This window comes from Canis lupus, chromosome 14 (assembly GCF_011100685.1).
Source record: "Canis lupus familiaris isolate Mischka breed German Shepherd chromosome 14, alternate assembly UU_Cfam_GSD_1.0, whole genome shotgun sequence".
NCBI lineage: Eukaryota > Metazoa > Chordata > Mammalia > Carnivora > Canidae > Canis > Canis lupus.
This window is the reverse complement of record NC_049235.1, coordinates 12,723,742-12,744,800: the sequence shown is the minus strand read 5'-3', so window position 1 is coordinate 12,744,800 and position 21,059 is coordinate 12,723,742.

Here is a 21,059-nt window from a genome sequence, read left to right as displayed (position 1 = left end):
TTGAATCAGATAATTTTGTAGCTCTGAAGTTTTGACAAAAGACACTTAAGTCATAAAAGATGAAAATATTTGTAGCTGTTGTATTTGCCAAAGAGTAATGGACCATACAATACTTTGATTTTTCTAATCCTTGTCGAATATGTCAGGTTAAATGAAGTGCCTATAAAGGAATATATGACAAATGTGATTAATAGTCATTTGATATTTCTCATTGTAACATACTCCTCAGAAATGGAGATGGGAAAGGAATCATACCTGGTAACAGCCTTTTCACTCTGCTTGTACTTTAAGTGAATATCCTATAAATAAAGGATTTCTCAGTCTTGGATTATCTATGGAGAAAAAGCTAGTCAGTTGGATGACACAGTGCAAAATATAAAATTTAAAGTTATGATTGGAAAGGAACAAGCAGAAAGTCAAGTATGTTTTTCCTCTTCCTCTTGCTCACAGGATTGATAGTAAAATCAATTTACTTAGACTCATTTTAAAAAATACTTGATTTGTAACTGTGAGTGGAGATGGATGTCAATTAGTTATTATGGTGATCATTCTGCAATATAAATACAAATATTGAATCATTATGTTGTACATCTGAAATTAATGCAATGTTATATGTCAATTATATCTCAAAAATACTCAGTGAAAATTCAATTTGAAATAGACTTAAAGTGAATATTTTTGTTAAAAGTATGCATGAATTTTAAACCGCTTTTGAAGAAAATGTATGAAAATATAATACTGTAATACTTCTAATTGTCATTGTTAAATGTTTTGATGAATCTGGTATAATTTAAGATAACCATAATTCTTAAGAAAATTTCATAAGCAAGTATGTAGAAAAGGCGATTTTTGAATTAAGAAGTTTATTTTTCAGGTCAGCTAAAGGTTAAAATTACAAATTGTTTAGTTTTGTAATCAGATCGCCTACATATGATTTTATAACTATCAAATAAAATTATTTCCTTAACCCACATGAATTTTAAAATAAGTTCATATCATTTAAAGGCAGACTTCTTACTAATTCTATCATGAGGTTGTTATTTTCTGGGATTTCTACGTATATAGGCCTAATCAGATGTGTCACTCTTCTGAGATTAAGTTTTGAAAGAGATATTGAGATCGATAATGAAGTTAAAGAAGTAAAAAACTAACCATTCTTTTCAATTCAGACTCTATGGAAAGAAGATGGCCTTGTATTGAGTGTGAAAGTAGGAAAACTTATTTTCCACTCCTGTTTCCCAAAGGAAAGAGGTGGAATTTTCTTTTTACTCTTCAAGACAGATGTGTACAAGAGAAACAATTCTACTTTCTTACTGCTTTTCTTACTGTTTCCCAGGAATGAGGAGTATTATTTTTGGCTGGGAAGTTGGGAGAAGGAACCGAGATGCATACTGTGGCCACTTCCAGTTTGCTTGTTGATAGTGTATTCCAGTCAGTTCTCTGCCTTTTGATATAGTGACTTCCTGCTTAGGGTGATCTCTTTTGTCTTAGCTTATGCCAGGAACTGAGTGTGTGAATTGAGGGTAAAGGAGTAGTGAATTTGTTGCAACCATCACAGATCCTTGCCATTCTTATGTCTGTCTGAATTTTACACTTCTCATTATTTACAAAGTTGGGAGAAAAATATGGTGTTACTTATTAATACTGAATCCTTCAATGTAGAGCATAGTTCACTGTCCCATTGAAAATATTAAGTTTCTACACCAAATAAGTGAAGTCTATAACTTAAATTCTATGTACATGGGTACATTACCAGGTCATGATTCTAATATGATTTGGGGTTTGATTTTATGTTAGTTCCCTATTGAGTGGGTCACGTGATTTCAGTGCAACTGGAGACTTTAGATCCAATCCCATAAATCAATGTGAAAAGGGGTAAAATAGGGAGAAATCCTCACTGCTAATGGAAAAGTACTGCAATGAATCATAAGGGGCCAGTAGTGTCATTTTCTGAATCAGAACAGTTTATTAGTATTTGTAGACCTATCTCACTACAGAAAAATGGATATCTTGCTTCCTTAAGATTGCTCTTAGTTTCTAATTGAAGGAAGAATGACATTCATATTCATTTCATATCCAAATAATTGACTGTATGACCTTGAATTTTCATGTTTCTACAGTTTATGGCTTAGGATTTCAGGTCACAAAATGACAGGCCTCACAGCAGATTATTAAATATTAATTTTACAGGACTGATTACCTGGAATAATACTCTCAAGTCCAATAGCTAAATTTTATTTTCAAAGTAAATTAAATAATCACTTTTATAGTTATGATTTTAACATTTACCTTTCTCTGGTGTAGATTTCTTTTTCAATCAATGTACAGATAGAAGATCTTGTTATTCAGCATGATTCTGAATCAAATAGTGTGCTTTACATTGTAATTATTTTCCAGGTAAATGTATGTTCCAGAGAGTATGTTAGAAGATATGATAGTGCCATGGAAGTGATAAGTATAAGGTTGATCTTATATAAAGGTTATTGCTATTTTAAAATGTCATAGTTGGGGATGCCTGGGTGGCTTAGCGGTTGAGCACCTGGTTTTGGCCCGGGGCATGATCCTAGAGTCTAGGGATCAAGTCCCACATCAGGCTCCCTGCATGGGGCCTGCTTCTTTCTCTGCCTATGTCTCTGCCTCTCTCTCTCTCTGTGTCTCTCATGAGTAAATAAATAAAATCTTTAAAAAATAAAGAATGTCATAGTTGGGTATGGATGAAGAATGCTAAGTCCTGGATTTACAATTTGGGAATTTATCAATGCTAATATTAATTAAAAGGAAATAGACTCCATCCAAGTTTCTTATGTTGTAGAGCAATGATCTAAATTATAATTTTTAATAAATATATTATCTCCAGAATTTAGTCATTTCCACTTGACTATAAGTGGGGTTAGATTTACTCAGAACTTAATAGTACTTAATGATCTTGGAACTCATTCTGAGGGATTAAACATGAAGCTCACAAATTAGAGAAGAGGGATGGTGAAATACATTACACAATGTATATTATTAATATCATTGTTAAAACTATTCCCAAAACCACACTCTGAAATCTCAGAAGATATAGTAAATATGTGAAAGAAGCATATAATTTCTGAAAGAAAAGAGCATAGAGTCAATATTTCTTTGTAACCCTTCCTTAAGGGTTCATCCTGTTGGTGGTGAGAAAATGGGGGGATTTGAAATGTATTTACCTCGTTGGGGCTCACTGCTAAAACTCAAAATGAATACTGGTGACTTGAGCATAAGACTGACCCAAGATATTCACACGCTATATATAGAGCTAGTAGTATAATAGTAGTAGGAGCAGCTAACCCTTATACAACACTTTCTGTATACTATATACAATTCTCTGCTTTTTGGTAAGGAGTATTTTTTAGGATATATCAGAGCATCAAAGAGAGACACGTGTTCGCAATCTCAAAGAGCAACTATTTCATTTAAGTCACTCTGCAGGCATTTAATATTTAGCAAAAGGAGATGCCTGGGTGGCTCAATTGATTGAGCATCTAGCTCTTGGTTTTGGCTCCGGTCATGGTCTCAGGGGTCATGGGATCGAGCCTCGTGACAGGCTCTGCACTTAGTGGGGGAGTCTGCTTGAAGATTCTCTCCCTCTGCCCCTCTTTTCATTTGTGCTCACTCTTTCTCTCTCTAAAATAAATAAATCTTTAATAAGAAATTTAGCAAAAGATATAGACTAAATAAAAGGAAAATGATGGAATCATAGCAGAGAGAACCATGTACATGAACACATGAAACCTACCCTGAGCACTTTAGAAAGGTAATGGCAGTGATCCTAAAGGGGAATGGAGTTTCTATCAGGTGAGCAGATTTAGTGATCAATGTTATATGAATGAAAATGCTAGAAAAGTCTTCTGAACCAGGAAAGAACACTCCAATGCACATGTTTGAGGTATTCAATTCTCCTTCCTTGATTTAGATCATGAGATATCACAGTGAAGACTGAGGATGCCATCTAGGATGATCCAGAGAATTAAATATAAATTCTTATTTATATTTAACATCCAACAAAGGGTGTCAAATACCTTTCTGCTAATTATCACTTTGGCAACTCACCCTGGCCAACTGCTCTAAATGTCTGTTATCTTTTGAGGTATGCTCTAGATTCTCCCAAACTAGTATTATACATAGATTTTTAAAAAAGATTTTATTTATTTATTCATGACACACACACACACACACACACACACACACACAGAGGCAGAGACACAGGCAGAGGGAGAAGCAGGCTCCATGTAGGGAGCCTGACGTGGGACTCGATTCTGGGTCTCCAGGATCACACTCTGGGCTGAAGGCAGTGCTAAGTCACTGAGCCACATGGGCTGCCCTACTACATAGTTTATATTTAAGACAAAACATCTGAAACTTAAACTCTAATAATATGACCCACTGTTTTCCTATAATAGTATAATAACTGGATAAATAAGCAGAAACTTAATTTACATACTTATTATACGTGATATAATAGGATGACTGAATTGCACAAAAGAACTGAATTCAACATGATGAACTACACTTTAGAAAATTTCCTTGTTCTTTGTAAACTTTCACTAAACTTCCATAAAGGGAAAAACAGATGCAAATATTTTTAGAACTATCACTCTGAGACTTACAGAAGCTTTCTAATATAATAACCAATTCCAATGCTAAACTTAGCTAAATTATTCTTCTCATTTGCTTCTTAGATTAAGAAAATGATTCTTACAAAGGTATAATGAAATGATAGATAGGGATGGTGTACTACATTGGAGAGCAAGTATATTAACTACAATAAAATTACAGTCTTACATTAAAATACATCTTTAATGAATGTGCAATTTACAAAATCCTAATGTTGATGACCTTCTTAATGAGAGGAGAGTTAAGCCCATAATGAGCACCAACTATGTTTTCTATCACCCTTGCAAAGAAAAGTTATTTATAATTTGTTGGGGGCATTTGAACATTCTAATGCTGTGTTCTGCTCATGCTCAGATTCCTCAGGAAATATGCTTGCTAACAATGTCATTGGCTCAATAGTTGAACAGGTTAATTTGTTTACATATGAACCTGTCCCCTACCACAGGCTACACCCTTAATCCTCAATATGTTTGCCCTTGTTGTTTCTCTTTTAAATGCTCTCCCTGAATTTTCAAAAGGGTGGCTCTGTCTCATCCCTCATGTCTCAACTCAAATGTCAGCTTCTTTGTAAGGCCTCCACTAACTTCTCCATTTCATTAACTATTACTTATCTATTCAGCAAAACTTTCTCAGTATCTATAATGGGTCATTCACTATTGAGGGGTCTAAGAATAATGAAGCAGCCAAAAGGGATAGATTCCTGCTCTCCCAGAACTTACATTCTAAAATTCTCTTAGTTGATTTGTTTAATTTTTACTATATTCCCACAAGAATGTGGGCTCCAAAAAAGCAGGGACCTTGTGTTATTCTCTCTTTTATAGCCAGGTTCTAAGATTGTGTCAATTAATAGGTGCATAACACTGTTGAATGAATGAACCAAATCTGTAAGAGTGTTTAAAACTTTCAGTATTCTGGGGTGCCTGGGTGGCTTAGTCAGTTGAACACTTGACTCTTGGTTTCTGCTTGGGTCATGATCCTGAGGTCATGGGATAGAGCTCTGCATTCCACACCATTCTCATCACCCTATCTGCTTGAGATCCTCTCCCTCTGCCCCTCCCCCTGAGCATGCATGCATGTGAGCACTCTCTCTCTCTAAAATAAGTAAGTAAAATTTAAAAACTAAAAAAAAAAAACCCAAAAAACTTTCAATATTCCTCTACTTCACTGACTTACCAGAATCTAATGCTGTCCATCCTTCTGAAAAAAAAAAAATGATTAAAGACCCCTAAAGGACAATGGCAGTGGGTTAGTCCTTTGTGTCTGCTTATGCTTCCTTATTATTTGAGCTTATTCAGAATTCGTTTTGGCTTTTCTCCAGCTTGTTTATGACAAGTGTATTTGATTTTTGTCTGGTGTATAACAACTCACCATAAACTTATGACTTAAAGCAGCACACATTTATTATCTTATAGCTTCAGTGGGTCAGCGGTCTGGGCACAGCTTAGCTTGACCCATTCTTTCAGAGGCTCTCACAAAGATGTAATTAAGGTGATAGCCAGGGTTATAATCTCATGTGAAGGTTCAGTTGTGGAAGGATGTATTTCGAAACTCATGTAGGTTTTGAAAGAATTTACTTCCTTGAGAGTTGTTGAAAGGAGGTCCTTCTTTCCTGGCTGGCCATAGATTAGAGGCCACCCTTAGTTCATTGCCATGTTGGCCTCTCTAACATAGCAGATATCATGTTTACATAGCAAACCATGTAAACCAAGACAGAATCTGAAAGCAAGACTGAAGTCACAATATTATGTAGATTAATCACAGAAGTGACACCCCATCTCCTTTGTCATGATGATTAGAAGCATGTCACTGGATAGCTCACATGCAAAAGGAAGGAATTATCTAGCACTGTGACTTTTGGGTTGTTGGAATTATTGAGAGCATCATAGAATCTGCTTGCCACAAGAGTTGTACACATGCTGTTTTAATCATTTGGTTTAATTAACAAAGAAAAGCAATGTTATGTGAGTAGAAAAAGAGGTTTTGACATAAAAGCTATTATATACTTTATAAAGATGTGATAAAGTCATTTTGCAAAATAAAATGTTTTTGAATTATATGTGGGCTAGATTAAATAAGAAACAATCTATGATTTTTGTATACAATATTCTTTACAAGTGTCTCATTTTTGTCCTATCTCAGAAATGCAAGTTCAGATTATAAATTATAAGTGATATTTCTTACACAGCCAGAGACGATATAGAATTTTTATCAACCATGCTCAAAAAGATCTCCCATTGCATCAAAAGTGTGGGTAGCCCACATGTTTTTAACAAACTGACTTTGGTATAGATGTTGGGAAAAAAATCATGGGATCCACATATTGAACACCAACTGGGAGAATTACCCAATAATATGCATGCTGCTCAGAGACTTACAGAAAATTTAAAGTCATTTATCAACAGAGAAAATTGGAGTAGAGAGCAACTCTACAAAATTGGAGAAGCAGGTCTAAATGAGAATATGTCACATTTACTTACAAAAATAATGGCATAAAAATAAGAGCATACAGCATCTAGAATCAGAAATTCAAAAAGAAATCACAACAACCACTTGCAGCAATGCAGCTTATATCCAAATTGCTATTTTTTAATTTAGCAAATCTTAGAGCTTTAAAAACATAAATCTTTTTATCCTTACCAGTTTAGTGCAGCTCACAAAATCAGCATGGATGGATGGTGAATTATTCAAAGAAATATGAAAAAAAGTAAAGTTACATGAAAAGCAAATTCATTTTAGGTAACACACTTTTACAACTCAATTTGAAAAACTTAAGATATTGTAAAGACTTTTTGTTTTTGTCTTCAATTGCTGATTTCAGCCTACATAGTAAAGGATTCTAAAGTATTTTAAAAAGATAATGCAGGCAAACATTTTTCAGTTTTGGAAACAACACAAGACAAGAATATGTCTTATGGAATCATTAGCATTCACTAAACAAAGACTTTTACAATGTATCATTATTAAAGATATAAATTTCTATTTCATCCTTTGATAAATATAGGTGAAAAATGCCACTTGAGAATTACAGTGCTATACTAATGCTGAAAAATGAGAAATAATAAAGACTGTAGAGTGTTAACTGTTTTGGGGCCAGTTAAAGGGTGCAAAGATTTACTGGAAGATAATACATAGGGGTTAGTGGTATATGTACTGGCAAATTAAATTACTTAAAATGCACAATTCTTACATATATGGACAGAAAAAAATAAAAATATATATGAAGAAGGTATAAAATTGAATCCAGAACCAACAATTCATGCATTACTCAGAAAAGTCATAGATATGTGTTATATTGATTTACAACTGAATAAACCAATAACATTCTGATGAAATGTTGGAGATAAACTTGTAGAAAAATATATTCTTTCCTGGAAATAACTTAAAATAATTAATGTTATTAAATAAGTGTTAAATACTAAGTTAAAATAATAAATCTTAAATTCTTATTTTATTTTTAAGATTTTATTTATTTATTCATGAGAAACAAAGAGACAGAGAGGCAGAGACACAGGCAGAGGGAGAAGCAGGCAGGCTCCATGCAGGGAGCTCGACGTGGGACTCAATCCTGGGTCTCCAGGATCATACCCTGGGCTGCAGGCGGCACTAAACCACTGAGCTACCCAGGCTGGCCCTTACATTCTTATTTTAAATATACCCTTTTAATTGGCACTTTGCATAGTCTGAACAAGTACTAATCTACATAGTACTGGATATGAGAACTTCTGCTGATGTGGCTTATAATCAAACTGAACAGTTGGCTCATCTGTAGTCTTCATGACATTTGTGAAAACAATGCCCCTGTGTTTTTCCTGCTAATGGTGGTTTAGTTGCATGAAATATAAGGAGTGAAGCTTTTGAGAAGACTAAGAATCTCAGACCTGATGCCATAATAATAGCTAAGTAAAAAATAGCAATGTTGTAGTAATCCTTATTCTGCCTTTGTCCTACACTGTAGCAGCCACAACTATTTAGCAAAATCATATCCCTCTTGCAGAATAATTGATCATGGATGAACCTGTGACATAAGTTGATTCTAACTGAGTGAAACTCAGAGCTTTTGACCTGTGGTCAAGGAAGAGAGCTGTCAGTCTTCTGGAGGTTATGCTATGTGGTTGATGGGACCTGATACTGGTTCAGGTAATTTGGTACATGATGGACGCTAGATTGGAAATGAAATGTGCTTAGATGAGGTTGGAGCAGGGAGAAAGAGAAATGCAGCTTAGTGTGACAAAACATACCTGAAGCCAATCCTACCTCTGAATGATTCAGTTATAGGAACTAAGCATGAGTAAGACGTTGTAGATTGGATTTTCTATTACTTGCAACAACAACAAAACATCCTTATACAGTAAACAAGTCTACAAGATATTGAAAAAATCTTGTAGGGTTGAAGAGCAGCTCCCAGAGTCTCCCATAGTTGACTTTAAAGATGGGATGGCTCTGGGTTGTGAGCAACAGAGGCTTCTGCACAAGTGTACACTATCATCAATGAATGGTTGTTAATGATAGTCCTGGCAGAGCCATATTGCTGAAGATGCTCCTGCAATTTAGAGCTGATTGCCTTTTTATATTTAATGGTCAATTCTGCTGGATACATGAAGACTTTTTCATTTCAAAATAAATTATACTTCTACTTTCCAGTGCTATTTTCCTTCCCACCTTGATCATTTTGGGCTAAAGATATTAAATATTTATTGAAGTTACACATAACTGGGAATTATTAGTGACTGACCACAGCTATAATCCATAAAATATTCATCATCTATCTTTAAATTATTGATTGTTATAAAAATGTACAGGCATCATAATAGAATGAAAGTTTAGCATTTTTTCTACTGACAAGAATTAAATAGAAATTCTTTAATCGTATTCTTTTTTCTCATTTATAGGAAACTGATAGTATTAATTATATATTTTTCACATTTTTTTGATAATGTCATGCCAGATACCAAGAATCCTGTATGAGACTGATGGATAAGTAAAATAATGTTAAAACAACAAATAATAAAAACAGTAACTAACACTTAGAGGGCAATTACAAGGATCCAGACAGTCTCTGAGCACTTTCTGTGTACTCCTTATGACAACACCAAGAAGTACATAGTTTTTTCTCCACTTAGAATGGGAATGTTGAGACATAGAGTCAAGTTGCTTGCCTAAGAATACAGAGCTTGACGGTGACAGAGCTAGGATTTGAACCCAAGCAGTTTAGCTCCAGAGCCCGTGCATTTCATTATTACCCTCTGTACTTGTAATCCTAGACATCATTAAGTATTGGAGAGAAGACACCTGCATGAGGCTGGATTTTATTGGGGCTCATCCACACAATTGTGACTCATGGAAAAGGAAATTGACTTTGTGATTGTCTAGCTGAGATGTAACAAGAGAACATCAACTGTTTTTGATATTCTTAACTTTGGCTCACAGGAAGTTTGTAGTGTGGCAGTGAATGGAAGTTTGAAAGTGTCCAAGTCATCCTTAAAAATTAGAATAGCTGAGTGAAGTAAGTCAGTCGGAGAAGGACAAACATTATATGTTCTCATTCATTTGGGGAATATAAATAATAGTGAAAGGGAATATAAGGGAAGGGAGAAGAAATGTGTGGGAAATATCAGAAAGGGAGACAGAACGTAAAGACTGCTAACTCTGGGAAACGAACTAGGGGTGGTGGAAGGGGAGGAGGGCGGGGGGTGGGAGTGAATGGGTGATGGGCACTGGGGGTTATTCTGTATGTTAGTAAATTGAACACCAATAAAAAATAAATTAAAAAAAAAACAAAAAACAAAAAGTTAAGCTAATGCTAACTTCACTGACTAGTACTTTAATGATGTGCCCATGGTTTTAATCAAGTGTTTTTACAAAGAATGTATTTTTGACAATATATTCAGTTGCCTCTGTACAGAGAAGGAACTCCCAAACCAGATGTGATTATGACAGGCACTTGTAGGTGTTGTACACCAAATTCGCCAAATCCAGCAATTTCATTTACTGGTTTTAGAAATAGTTTTTCTTCACCAAAGAGAGGAGGCAGGGAAATTATTTAAAACCTGGAAATAACCTGTTGCTTTGAAAGTTGTATAAATATTTTTTAGAATGTTTCATTATGATAAATAAATCATGATTCAAAAAAAATTAGAATAGACACAAGGTAAACTTTGGGATATTTAGATGTAAGCAAAATTTTCATTAAAATAGGTAAGCTCCCAAGTGGACTCTTGAGGGGTAGAAGTCTGACACTCAGTTGCTAATAATGGCAATGAGGAAGCAGATGGAGAGGCATTAAAAACATCAGCTTGACTTCATAGAAAGCTATCCATTTTTAGATTTTACACAATCATGTGGCTTGAACTGAGAACTTACATAATTTTAGGCACCATGAGTGAAATTCTAGTTGAGATTACTCTCACAAACGCTGACCCATATAGCCAGCTACCTATTGGATAGCTATTGTCATACCATGTGTTATTGTGGGTTTACTCACCTGTTAAGTGATATCACGTATCACAATTCTGTTTTAAGTCTTTTAAGTCTTTAATTGGATTTATAAATTAAAATGAGTTTGTATTTTCCTTTAAATGTGCTTATTATCAGCATTTTATAATTTTGGATAGATATCTATTTTCTCTAAATATTTTGCTGTCAGCAAAATGCTTTCAATTTAGTATATTAATTACCACTAGATTGCTAGAATAGCTTTTTATTGACTAATAAAGTTTATTATCTATGCTGTTTACCTCAGGCTTGCAAAATTAAATTAAAAATTCCTAGCTATACCTAAAAAAGTGAGATGAAACCTGGCATAATCCTTGTGGCCTCTACCTCCCTCACTAACAACATAAATTTTGGTTCTAGTTCTGCATGTATCTCAATTATGACCTTTCTCTCTGCGTTTACCACCTTAGATTACAACATCATTTTTCGCATTCTCTCAATATATTCTCTTGCCTCTTCTGTTGCTACTATTCAAACCATATTTTTCCCAGTAATCAGAGTGATGCTTATATATACACACCAATCTTGGTATTCTGTAAGGCTGAACAGAGTCAGTACTCCTGAGGATGACACACAGAGCTCTTCGATTTAGCTCTTGTTCAGTGACCTGACTTACCCGTAATCATTCCGTATCACCATCCTTCCTTTCCAAAAGCCATCCCACAGCTAAGTGCTAAATACTAAATCCTGCAAGCTCCTTGCTCTCCTTTTTTTACTGTGAGTGTGTGTGTGTGTGTATGTGCATACACTAGGGCAGTGTGAATACTCAATAGTGCACTGAGCATTGTATTACAATTATTATATGTTACAGTGAGATTTGTGACTTTGAGTATTTGTGGGGATGTGGGATACATTTCCTGTGAAAGCTCCCCTTCTGGTAAGACCATATCTGAAATAATCTTTAGTTTTGGGTGCCAAATTTTAAGGAATAAATCAAGCCAGAGCATGAAAATAAAAAGAGGGAAGTCTAAAAAAGATTAGCCTGGCTGTGTTCATGATAACTCCCATCCAATAGCTGAAGGCCTGTTTTGGAGGTGACAGCGTTGGCCAAATTTGTGTAGCTGCCTTTTGTATAACTTGGGAGAGGTCACTAGGGACAATGTGAATGTAGAATGCCATCTTGACCTACTAGCTGCCTAGTGAGGAAGGAAGTGTTTATGTGGAGCCTCACGTAAGCAGAGAGGAAGGTGGGGTGAAAGCAGTTCCCTTACCTCCTTTCAGTTTGAAGATTCTTTTTAGCGTTGAGTTCATTTCTCACTTTAAAATGGTGTGTTTCACTGCTTCAGTGCTTGAATCACAACCTGCATCTGAGTCTATCAACAATCAGTTAAAAACAAGCATGTGTTTACCTATGTTTTTGAGAAGCAGTGCCTATACACCTTACTCAGTTTCTTCTTTTCTGTATGTTCTGATAATGATCTCACAAACTGTGTTTTCCTCTCATCTCATGGGACTAACAGTATACACAAAAAGTTGATTCAAAAAGTTAAGTGGGGGGATGCCTGGGTGGCTCAGTGGTTGAGCCTCTGCCTTTGGCTCAGGGTGTGATCTCAGGGTCCTGGAATCGAGTCCTGCATCAGGCTCCCTGCAAAGAGCCTGCTTCTCCCTCTGCCTAGGTCTCTGCCTTTCTCTCTGTGTGACTCTTATGAATAAATAAATAAAATCTTAAAAAGAAAGTGGGGTGCCTGGGTGTTGGTTAAGCATCTGACTCTTGACCTCAGCTTAGGACTTGATCTCAGGCTCATCAGTTCAAGCCCTGTGTTGGGCTCCATGCCCAGCAGAAGCTTACTTAAAAGAAAAAGTCAAGGAAGGGTTTCCATTAAATTCTAGTATTCCTTATTGACTGTTTCATTTGTTTTTAAAAATTGATTCTTAAGTTCTACATTTGACATGTCAAAGTAAGTCTGTTTTGTTTGGTTTTGTGGAGATCAAATTTTCCTGATTTAAAATTATTTTAGCTTTATTTTATATATCTGTGTATACTTTTGGTACTTCTCTATCTGAATAAACAGCTAGTTCCTTTTGAAATAAGCATTTAAAAAATAGAAAATAATGAAGAAGTAATTTGAAAATCACCCTCAATTCTTACACACAGAGACAAGTATTAACAGCCTTCAGTCTGGGTACACTTATTTCAAGTCTGTTTCATATATATATATATATATATATATATATATATATGTTTTTAAGTAGTTGCAATCTTACCTTATTTATAAGTTTGTGTCCCACTGGTTTTAGGGTTTTAGTCAACATTATGTTATGTACATTATTACATGTCATTAAAATGACTTCCTAAATATATTTTTATTAAGTCACAATTATTGAGAACAGGATTTATGATCAATTTGGTTTTTGAAATATATATAATTGCCTTTTATCTAGAGGCATGGATGGAGGTGGCTGCTTTGTAACTACCATTCGAAGTAAGTTGGATAAACCTAATTAGAGAAATAGAAATTTAGGAGAAAAGGCTGCAGTCATCTCTGAACCAAGCAGCGTGTGGCTGATGAGATGTTCAACATCCACCAATTTTTTCTACTTAATTTACATCAATCTTAGCCCTGCCTCTCACCTTTCAACCTTCTTTGTCATTGACTTACTGCCTTTCCTCAAAAATCAAATCACCTGACCTATTTTTACCCTAACCACTACTTCTACTTCATGTCAATAAACACAAATGTACTTAATTATGAGGTCTTAATTAAGTTAAGGGTAATTATTAGACAACAGATTTTTGTTACTCTTTACAAACGAGAGAAATCAGGGGTTTTGGGATGGCTCAGTTGGTCGAATGTCTGACTCTTGATTTCGGCTTAGGTCAGGACTCTTGCTTTGAGCCCTGGAGGTGGGTTCTGCACTTACTGCCGAGTCTGCTTAAGATTCTCTTTCTCTTGCTCCTTTTGCCCCTCCCCCTGCTTGCTCTCTCTAAAATAATAGAGAAATAAAATCTTTAAAAAAATTAAAAAATTAAAAAGTAGAAAATCACTGGAGATTTAAAAATTGCTTTATTCTTGTCTGGCTTATAGGCTCTGAAACAAGGTCTGCACTCTCTGTTTCATATATGTTAGCAGCTGAGCATGTTACAGGCACTTATCCACTGGCATTTAATAAAGTGCCAAGATTAAAATTTTCTTTTTTTTTTTTTTTTGTGAACATACTATTAAAAGTGAAAGAAGAGCATAGAAGAAAAAGAGACAAGACAAACTAGGAAATTGGTAGATAAAATGAGAGTTGGCATGTAGATATTTTACCACATCTTCTTGAACATATTTGCCTTCCTGGGTTCTGCAAATGTGTGAATCCAACCTACTAAATTGCATAAGCCAAATCGACTCAACTTAGATCATTTCTCCTAAGGTAAAAATAGGAAAATCATTCCTCCTTTCATTTAAGAATTCAACAATCAGGAAAGTATGGGTAAAAATATGTAGGTTTACATTATTTTTTTAATAAAAATCATAGTATATTTTTTGAAAATAAATTTAATACAGATTTTTAATAGATCCATTTGATTTATAAAATCAATTTGGAAGTAATCTTACTTTTTAATGCAATGTTCGTTAAGGGAAAATTTACAAAGTACAGAAAATAAAAAAACAGCGGCACTCAACATCTAGAAGTAAGTGATGTTAACATTGTATTTTATAGCTTTTGTCTTTTCCCCATTTATATTGAGAACATTTTCTGCAATACAATTGAGATTCCCTCACACATGTATTTCAGGTCATATTTTGAATATATTTTGAGTATATTTTCATGCTTTTATCATTAAATAGTCTTCTATGTTATTTTAAGTATAATCTTGACTTGATATATTGAAACCAATACATACCAAACTGGAAATGATCTATTTTTTATTTTTATTTTTTTATTTTTTTATTTTTTAAATTTTTTTTTAATTTATTATTTATGATAGTCACAGAGAGAGAGAGAGAGAGGCAGAGACATAGGCAGAGGGAGAAGCAGGCTCCATGCACCGGGAGCCCGATGTGGGATTCGATCCCGGGTCTCCAGGATCGCGCCCTGGGCCAAAGGCAGGCGCCAAACCGCTGCGCCACCCAGGGATCCCTGATCTATTTTTTATTAAAGTGTGTTATGCCTTTAAGTTTTAAGGTTTTTTCAGACAATAAATTTAAAAAAAAACATTTAAAGTAAATTTTACGATACTTAACAGCAAGTCAAAGGCTATCTTCAGCTCCTTTTCTCACCAATAGTTTGTGGCAGCAACACTTTGGACAAGTAAGACAACATTTGGCTTGGGCTGCAGCATCTGGCCATGCCTAAGAGAGACTGGTGTGAAAAGTTAAATATTCAGAAAATTGCATTTATTCTTAATGGTAAAAACAAGCAAATGAACAAACAAATCCTAGTGCATGTACACACATGCATGCATGCACAGATACACATATGCCATGCCAATGAGCAGGTGTGAGTCACTTACATAGCTGGATTTTATGAAACTCTTCATGTGATAAGCAAATCTAGCAACAGGAAAGTCTTCTGCAGATCTAGAACTGGTGTCTTTTTCCTGTAAACCAGGTATCTGAACCTTGGCCAGACATTAGAATTATTCAGTTAGTCTAAAACACATAGTAGTCTAGTCCTATCCCTCAAATTTCTCTGTGGAACCTGAGAATTAGTAAGTTTAAGAAATTCCCTGATGATCCTTACATTTGGCCACCATAAGAAGTTTGCTTAAATGAATACTAAACTGCAAAACTGAGTTTTGAGCAAGTAAAATATTTCCTAATCAGAGAATAAACAAAAGGACTAAGATGAAGTCAATTAACAGGGTAAAAATAAATTTTCAATTTTTCATGTTCGCTTGAGCAGATGTTATCTATGTAACATTTAAAATAAACACAGAACATTTTTCTCTAGAAAAGTTTAAATGTAACCTACAAGCTTTTATTAAATAATATTACATATATGTTAATACCTATTTATTGATGGAAAAATCCAAAATGCAAATAATTTGCTTTTTGGATTTAAAAAAGTAACTATACTCTTAAAATGGAAATGATTAATCTCACAGAGTCTCATATTTATCTACCAATAGCAAACAAAAGAGTCATTCAGTTTTACTATGTGAATGTTCCAAAATAATTATTTTAAATTTACAATTTTTGTCTTGCACAGAAAGATCTACAGTGATTTCAAATTTGTGAACAATAGACTGAGGTAATATCAAATAATTAAATACCAATACCATTTTTGGTTAAAATTTGATTACATTGGCTAGCTATTTCAAATTAGAATGATTTAAAATTAAATCTTTTCTTAAATCAAGATAATAAAATGTTCCAAGATGATTCTAAATCCATTCTGAGAAATACTGGTAAATCCCTCTATAATTAACTTACCTAAAGCAAATTCACAGTGAAATTTGCTTTCTGGCTTCTTTACCACTGCTGAGAAAAATAGCCCCAAATCTAATTAACCAAATGTTTTTTGCCCATATTTTATATTAAGCTTTCTACCTAACACAATTTCCATACATTTTATACAGTCAAATAGTTCTTGAATATAAGTGTTCACAGAGTCATTAGGGGTGTTCGGTTAAAAATTCAGATTCCTAGTCTCTAATCCTGTAATCTAGAGATTCCTAAGGATGGGATCTGAGAATCTGCATCTTTTTTTTTCTTAAAGATTTATTATTTATTTGAGAATGTGGGGGGAGGGGCAGAAGGAGAGAATCTCAAGCAGACTCCCCACTAAGCATGGAGCCCAAAGCAGAGTTCAATCTCACAATTCTGGAATCATGACCCTGAGATCGTGACCTGGGCTGAAACCAAGAGTTGGTGGTTTAACTGACCAAGCCACCCAAGTGCCCCAAGAATCTTCATCTTTTAAACTACTCTATCTATTCTGATGTAAATAATAGTGGTTTGCACTTGAGGAAATTTTCATTTCGTTGTGTGTTTTCTTAGATGTTTTGGGAAGATGATGCTGTGATGTGTATTTCACAAGCATTGGGAAGAAAATTGGCATTACTTTTCTTGCTTCTTGTAGGTTCAGAGCTATCCTTAACAAGGAGTAGGCCAGCCACCTGTGTCTTGTGATTTTTAGAGTGATTCAGACTCCTTTTCCCTCAAGAACATACTTTTCTTCCTTGTGTTGGTGTACTTTTTGTCCAGAAGATAAAGCCTCTAATGTGTATTAGACTAATAGGCTTAAATTAGGACTATCTAAGAGACAAATGCATGTTAAGTTCATCCTGGGTGTAAATGAATGGAATCTTTTCTAGAGAAAGAAATGCAGTGGGAACAGGAATGTAAGGGCTTTTTGTTTTTAAAGATTTTATTTATTTATTCATGAGAGATACAAAGAGAGAGAGGCAGAGACACAGGCAGAGGGAAAAGCAGGCTCCCCACAGGGAACTCAATGCAGGACTTGATTCCAGGACCCTGAGGTAATGATCTGAGCCAAAGGATATGCTCAACCACTGAGCCACCCAGGTGCTCTGGAATGTAAGATCTTTAACAGGGATATCAAAGAAGGGTGGGGCTCTGCATGAAAAGGAAAAATGGCTCAGCAAGCAAAATCCCTGAACATTGTGAAAACCATACCTCTAATACATTTGCTCTGTTTTGGTTTAGGATCTCTCTATCTATAAGTTGCTAAAGCGAGTGTCTCTCTTACACTTATTTGATTTTTTCTGACCTGTTTTTGTGTTCGACACCTCAAAGGAAGAAACGAAACTACTAGATTTTAAATGATAAAATTACTCAATCCCTTTAAACTCACTTCCCTCCAACTCCATCTTTAATCAGACATCATATTCTGTTGTTCTGCCTCCTGATGATCTCATCATTGTCATTCCCCTGCCATTTTCTTGTTTGGCATTCTACTCATTTCCTGTCTTTCTCCTTGACTGAGTCTTCTTTCTTTTTTTTTTTTTCTGAGTCTTTTTTCTATTCAAATTTGTCTTCCATATGAGAGCAAAATTTGAGGCACCTGGGTAGTTCAGTTGGTTGAACTTGTTCATTTTGGCTCAGGTCATGATCTCAGGGTTGTGAGAGAAAGCCCTGCATCAGGTTTCATGTTCAGTGGAGTGTCTGCTTGGGTGCCTCTCTCTCCTTCTCCCTCTGCCCTTTCCCCTGCTCTCTCTCTCTCTCAAATAAATAAATAAATAAATAAATTGGGGAAAAAAAGCAAAGTTATCCTCAATTGCCTATAATATAGCATTCTCTGAACTGTATTCCCAAGGATACTTATTTCCAGAAGATGGAATTCCATTTGAACTTGCCTATTCAAATCAGTCTGTAAAATAATTTCTTTGTGATTGCTTAAACATGATAGATAGATGATAGATAGATAGATAGATAGATAGATATACATTGTACTTTCCAATGAGAGCTATTCAGCATTTCCCAAACTTCTTTGACCAGCAGTCCATTTTTGTAAGCATTTCAAGGCCTTCAAGAACTGTGTATCTCATCCTGTGATACTCAGCCCTTTCAAGACTTTCCCTACTACTATGTATCTACTTTTCCAACACTTTCTTCTATACATTCCACATAGAGCATTGCTGAGCTTTTTAAATTTCAACACTCAGGTGCCTGTCTGTGCTTCTGTAGAGACTGATTGCTCTTTCTGGGATGTTACCTGCCTTTATTTATCATTCCAAACTTTTCTCTTTTTAAAAAATTTCTTTATGTTTTCACTTCTCTTAAGAATCCCGTATTTATTATCTCATCCACATTGTCTTTTCACTACATTATAATTACATCTGTGAATGTGCTTCATTACATAGAATGCACACACACACAGCATAGTCTATTTTTTATGGATACTTGTTCTTTCTCTAGAGTAAGCCTCCTAAAGCCAGTAACTATTCATCTTGATCTCCCAAGAAATTTACTCCTTAGTGTATGCTAAAAGAATGAATGAATGTATAAATACATTTTCATTTCAGCTGATACTTGTTTATTGGCGAGAACTGCTGAATTAAAGTGGTTTGCTTTTATACAGCCTCCAAATTCCACTTGTATCCCAATTTATATGATTAAAATATAGTAGGTTTGATTCCATATTATTCCCAGTGTGCATTCAAATCTCTGTTTGTTTCAACCAGTGTCATCTCTTGGGCAGTCCTGGAGGGCTCACTATGTTTTTTCTGAATATAGATATTCTTGGAAGAGTAGGATGTATTTGAGAAAAGATGCATTATTTTTTATAGGACTCAGAGATGGAACACGTATGATTATCAAGAAGTTCTCCTTTCTCTTTTGTGTTTTGGTTTCTTTTTATATTTCCACCTCAGGGAGCTCTAAACATCACTCTTTATTTTATTCTTATTTATCAAGCAATATGATATATACTATGTACCAAATTCTAAGCAACTTAGAAGTATTAACTCATGTTCATCCTTGTAAAAACTCTACCAGGAAGATATCCTTGTTATCCACATTGTACAGATGAGGAAACACAAACATGAGAGGTGAAGTAAATTGCCAGAGTGGTGTGTTAGAAGTAAAAATAGAATTTGATTCCAAGCAGTCTGGCTCCCAAGGTTGTCACTCTTAAGCAGCCAGCCATGCTACTTCTCACTATTCTAAGTTTGCAATATTTTTCAAACTGTCATGATGAATCAATGAGCATTTCTTAGGAGGATATGTAACTTTATTGAAATCATTTAGGGGCACCTGGGTGGCTCAGTTGGTTAAGCATCCAACTCTTAACTTTGGCTCAGATTCTGATTTCATGGGCCATGAGATTGAGCCCACATCAGGCTCTGTGCTCAGCATGGAGTTGCTTGAGAGTCTCTCTCTGTCTTTCTTGTTCTTGCTCTCTCTCAAATAAATCTTTAAAAAAAAAAAAAAAAAAAGGAAATCACTTATGCTCTGTAAAAGAAAGTTTTTTTTTTTTTTCATTTTAGTTGGTAAAAAAAACGATATAAATCCCTAAAGAAACTTAAAGGTTATTTATAGGAATAGATTTGTTTCTAAATGTAATCATATAAACTTCTAATATCAAGAAGATAAATGGATTTTAAAATGAGGGCAAACATGCATTTCAAGTCAGTTAAAATATTTATTAAAACATTTAAAATATAACAGTGTTTAGTTCTATCAATAGGTTTTATCTGAGACTCAGGGATCTTAAAAATATCTTAAAGAGATTAAACCAAAGCCAGGCAGAAACTCTTACATGAGGAAGATAGACAGGCATGTCTCTTGGCTGTAGACTGTTTGTGTGCTCAATAAATAAAATAATCAAAGCAACATAACTTCAAAAATATTGGATAATGAAGAATGGCATAAAGGAAAACCATAGAAGGAGGGAAGAGAAATTATAAGTCTTAAAAGGGTTAAACTCATCAGTTCATTCACCCATTGTCTACATGAAGTGGAGAATGTAAGTGTAAATAATAAAAATGTAAAAGGATAATAAAAACAGCTCTGATCTCAGAACACTAAGTATCAATGAGGAGCGTTAAATTATCATCTCATTTAAGTACTATCACAGCCTATGGGGTAGATGGTGTTATCACTATATTATTACTTATAAGAGTCAGAGCAATGGTTCACACTCAAATGTGGGGCTTCAGAGCTAGGGCCCTTACCACTATGCTAGATTACCTCTGCAGAGGAGAGGGAAGGCAACCACATGAGGGTGAAAATCAAACAATGCCACCTTTCTTAGATTTCATTATTCTACTAGTTACAGAATTTTCCCAAACTTAGCAACTCATAGCATCAAATATTTATTACCTCACAGTTTCCCTGGAATCTAGGTGTGGCTTAATTGGGCACTTCTGGGTCAGTGTCATATGAGGTTCAGACAAGCTGCCAGTCAGGACTGAAACCACCTCAGTGCTCAACTGGGGCTGTGGAATTCTCTTCCCAGCTCACTCAGAAAGCTACTGCAGGATTCCTCAGAAGGCCCTTCTCCAACTCACTCCTGCAGGCATCTGCAGGCTG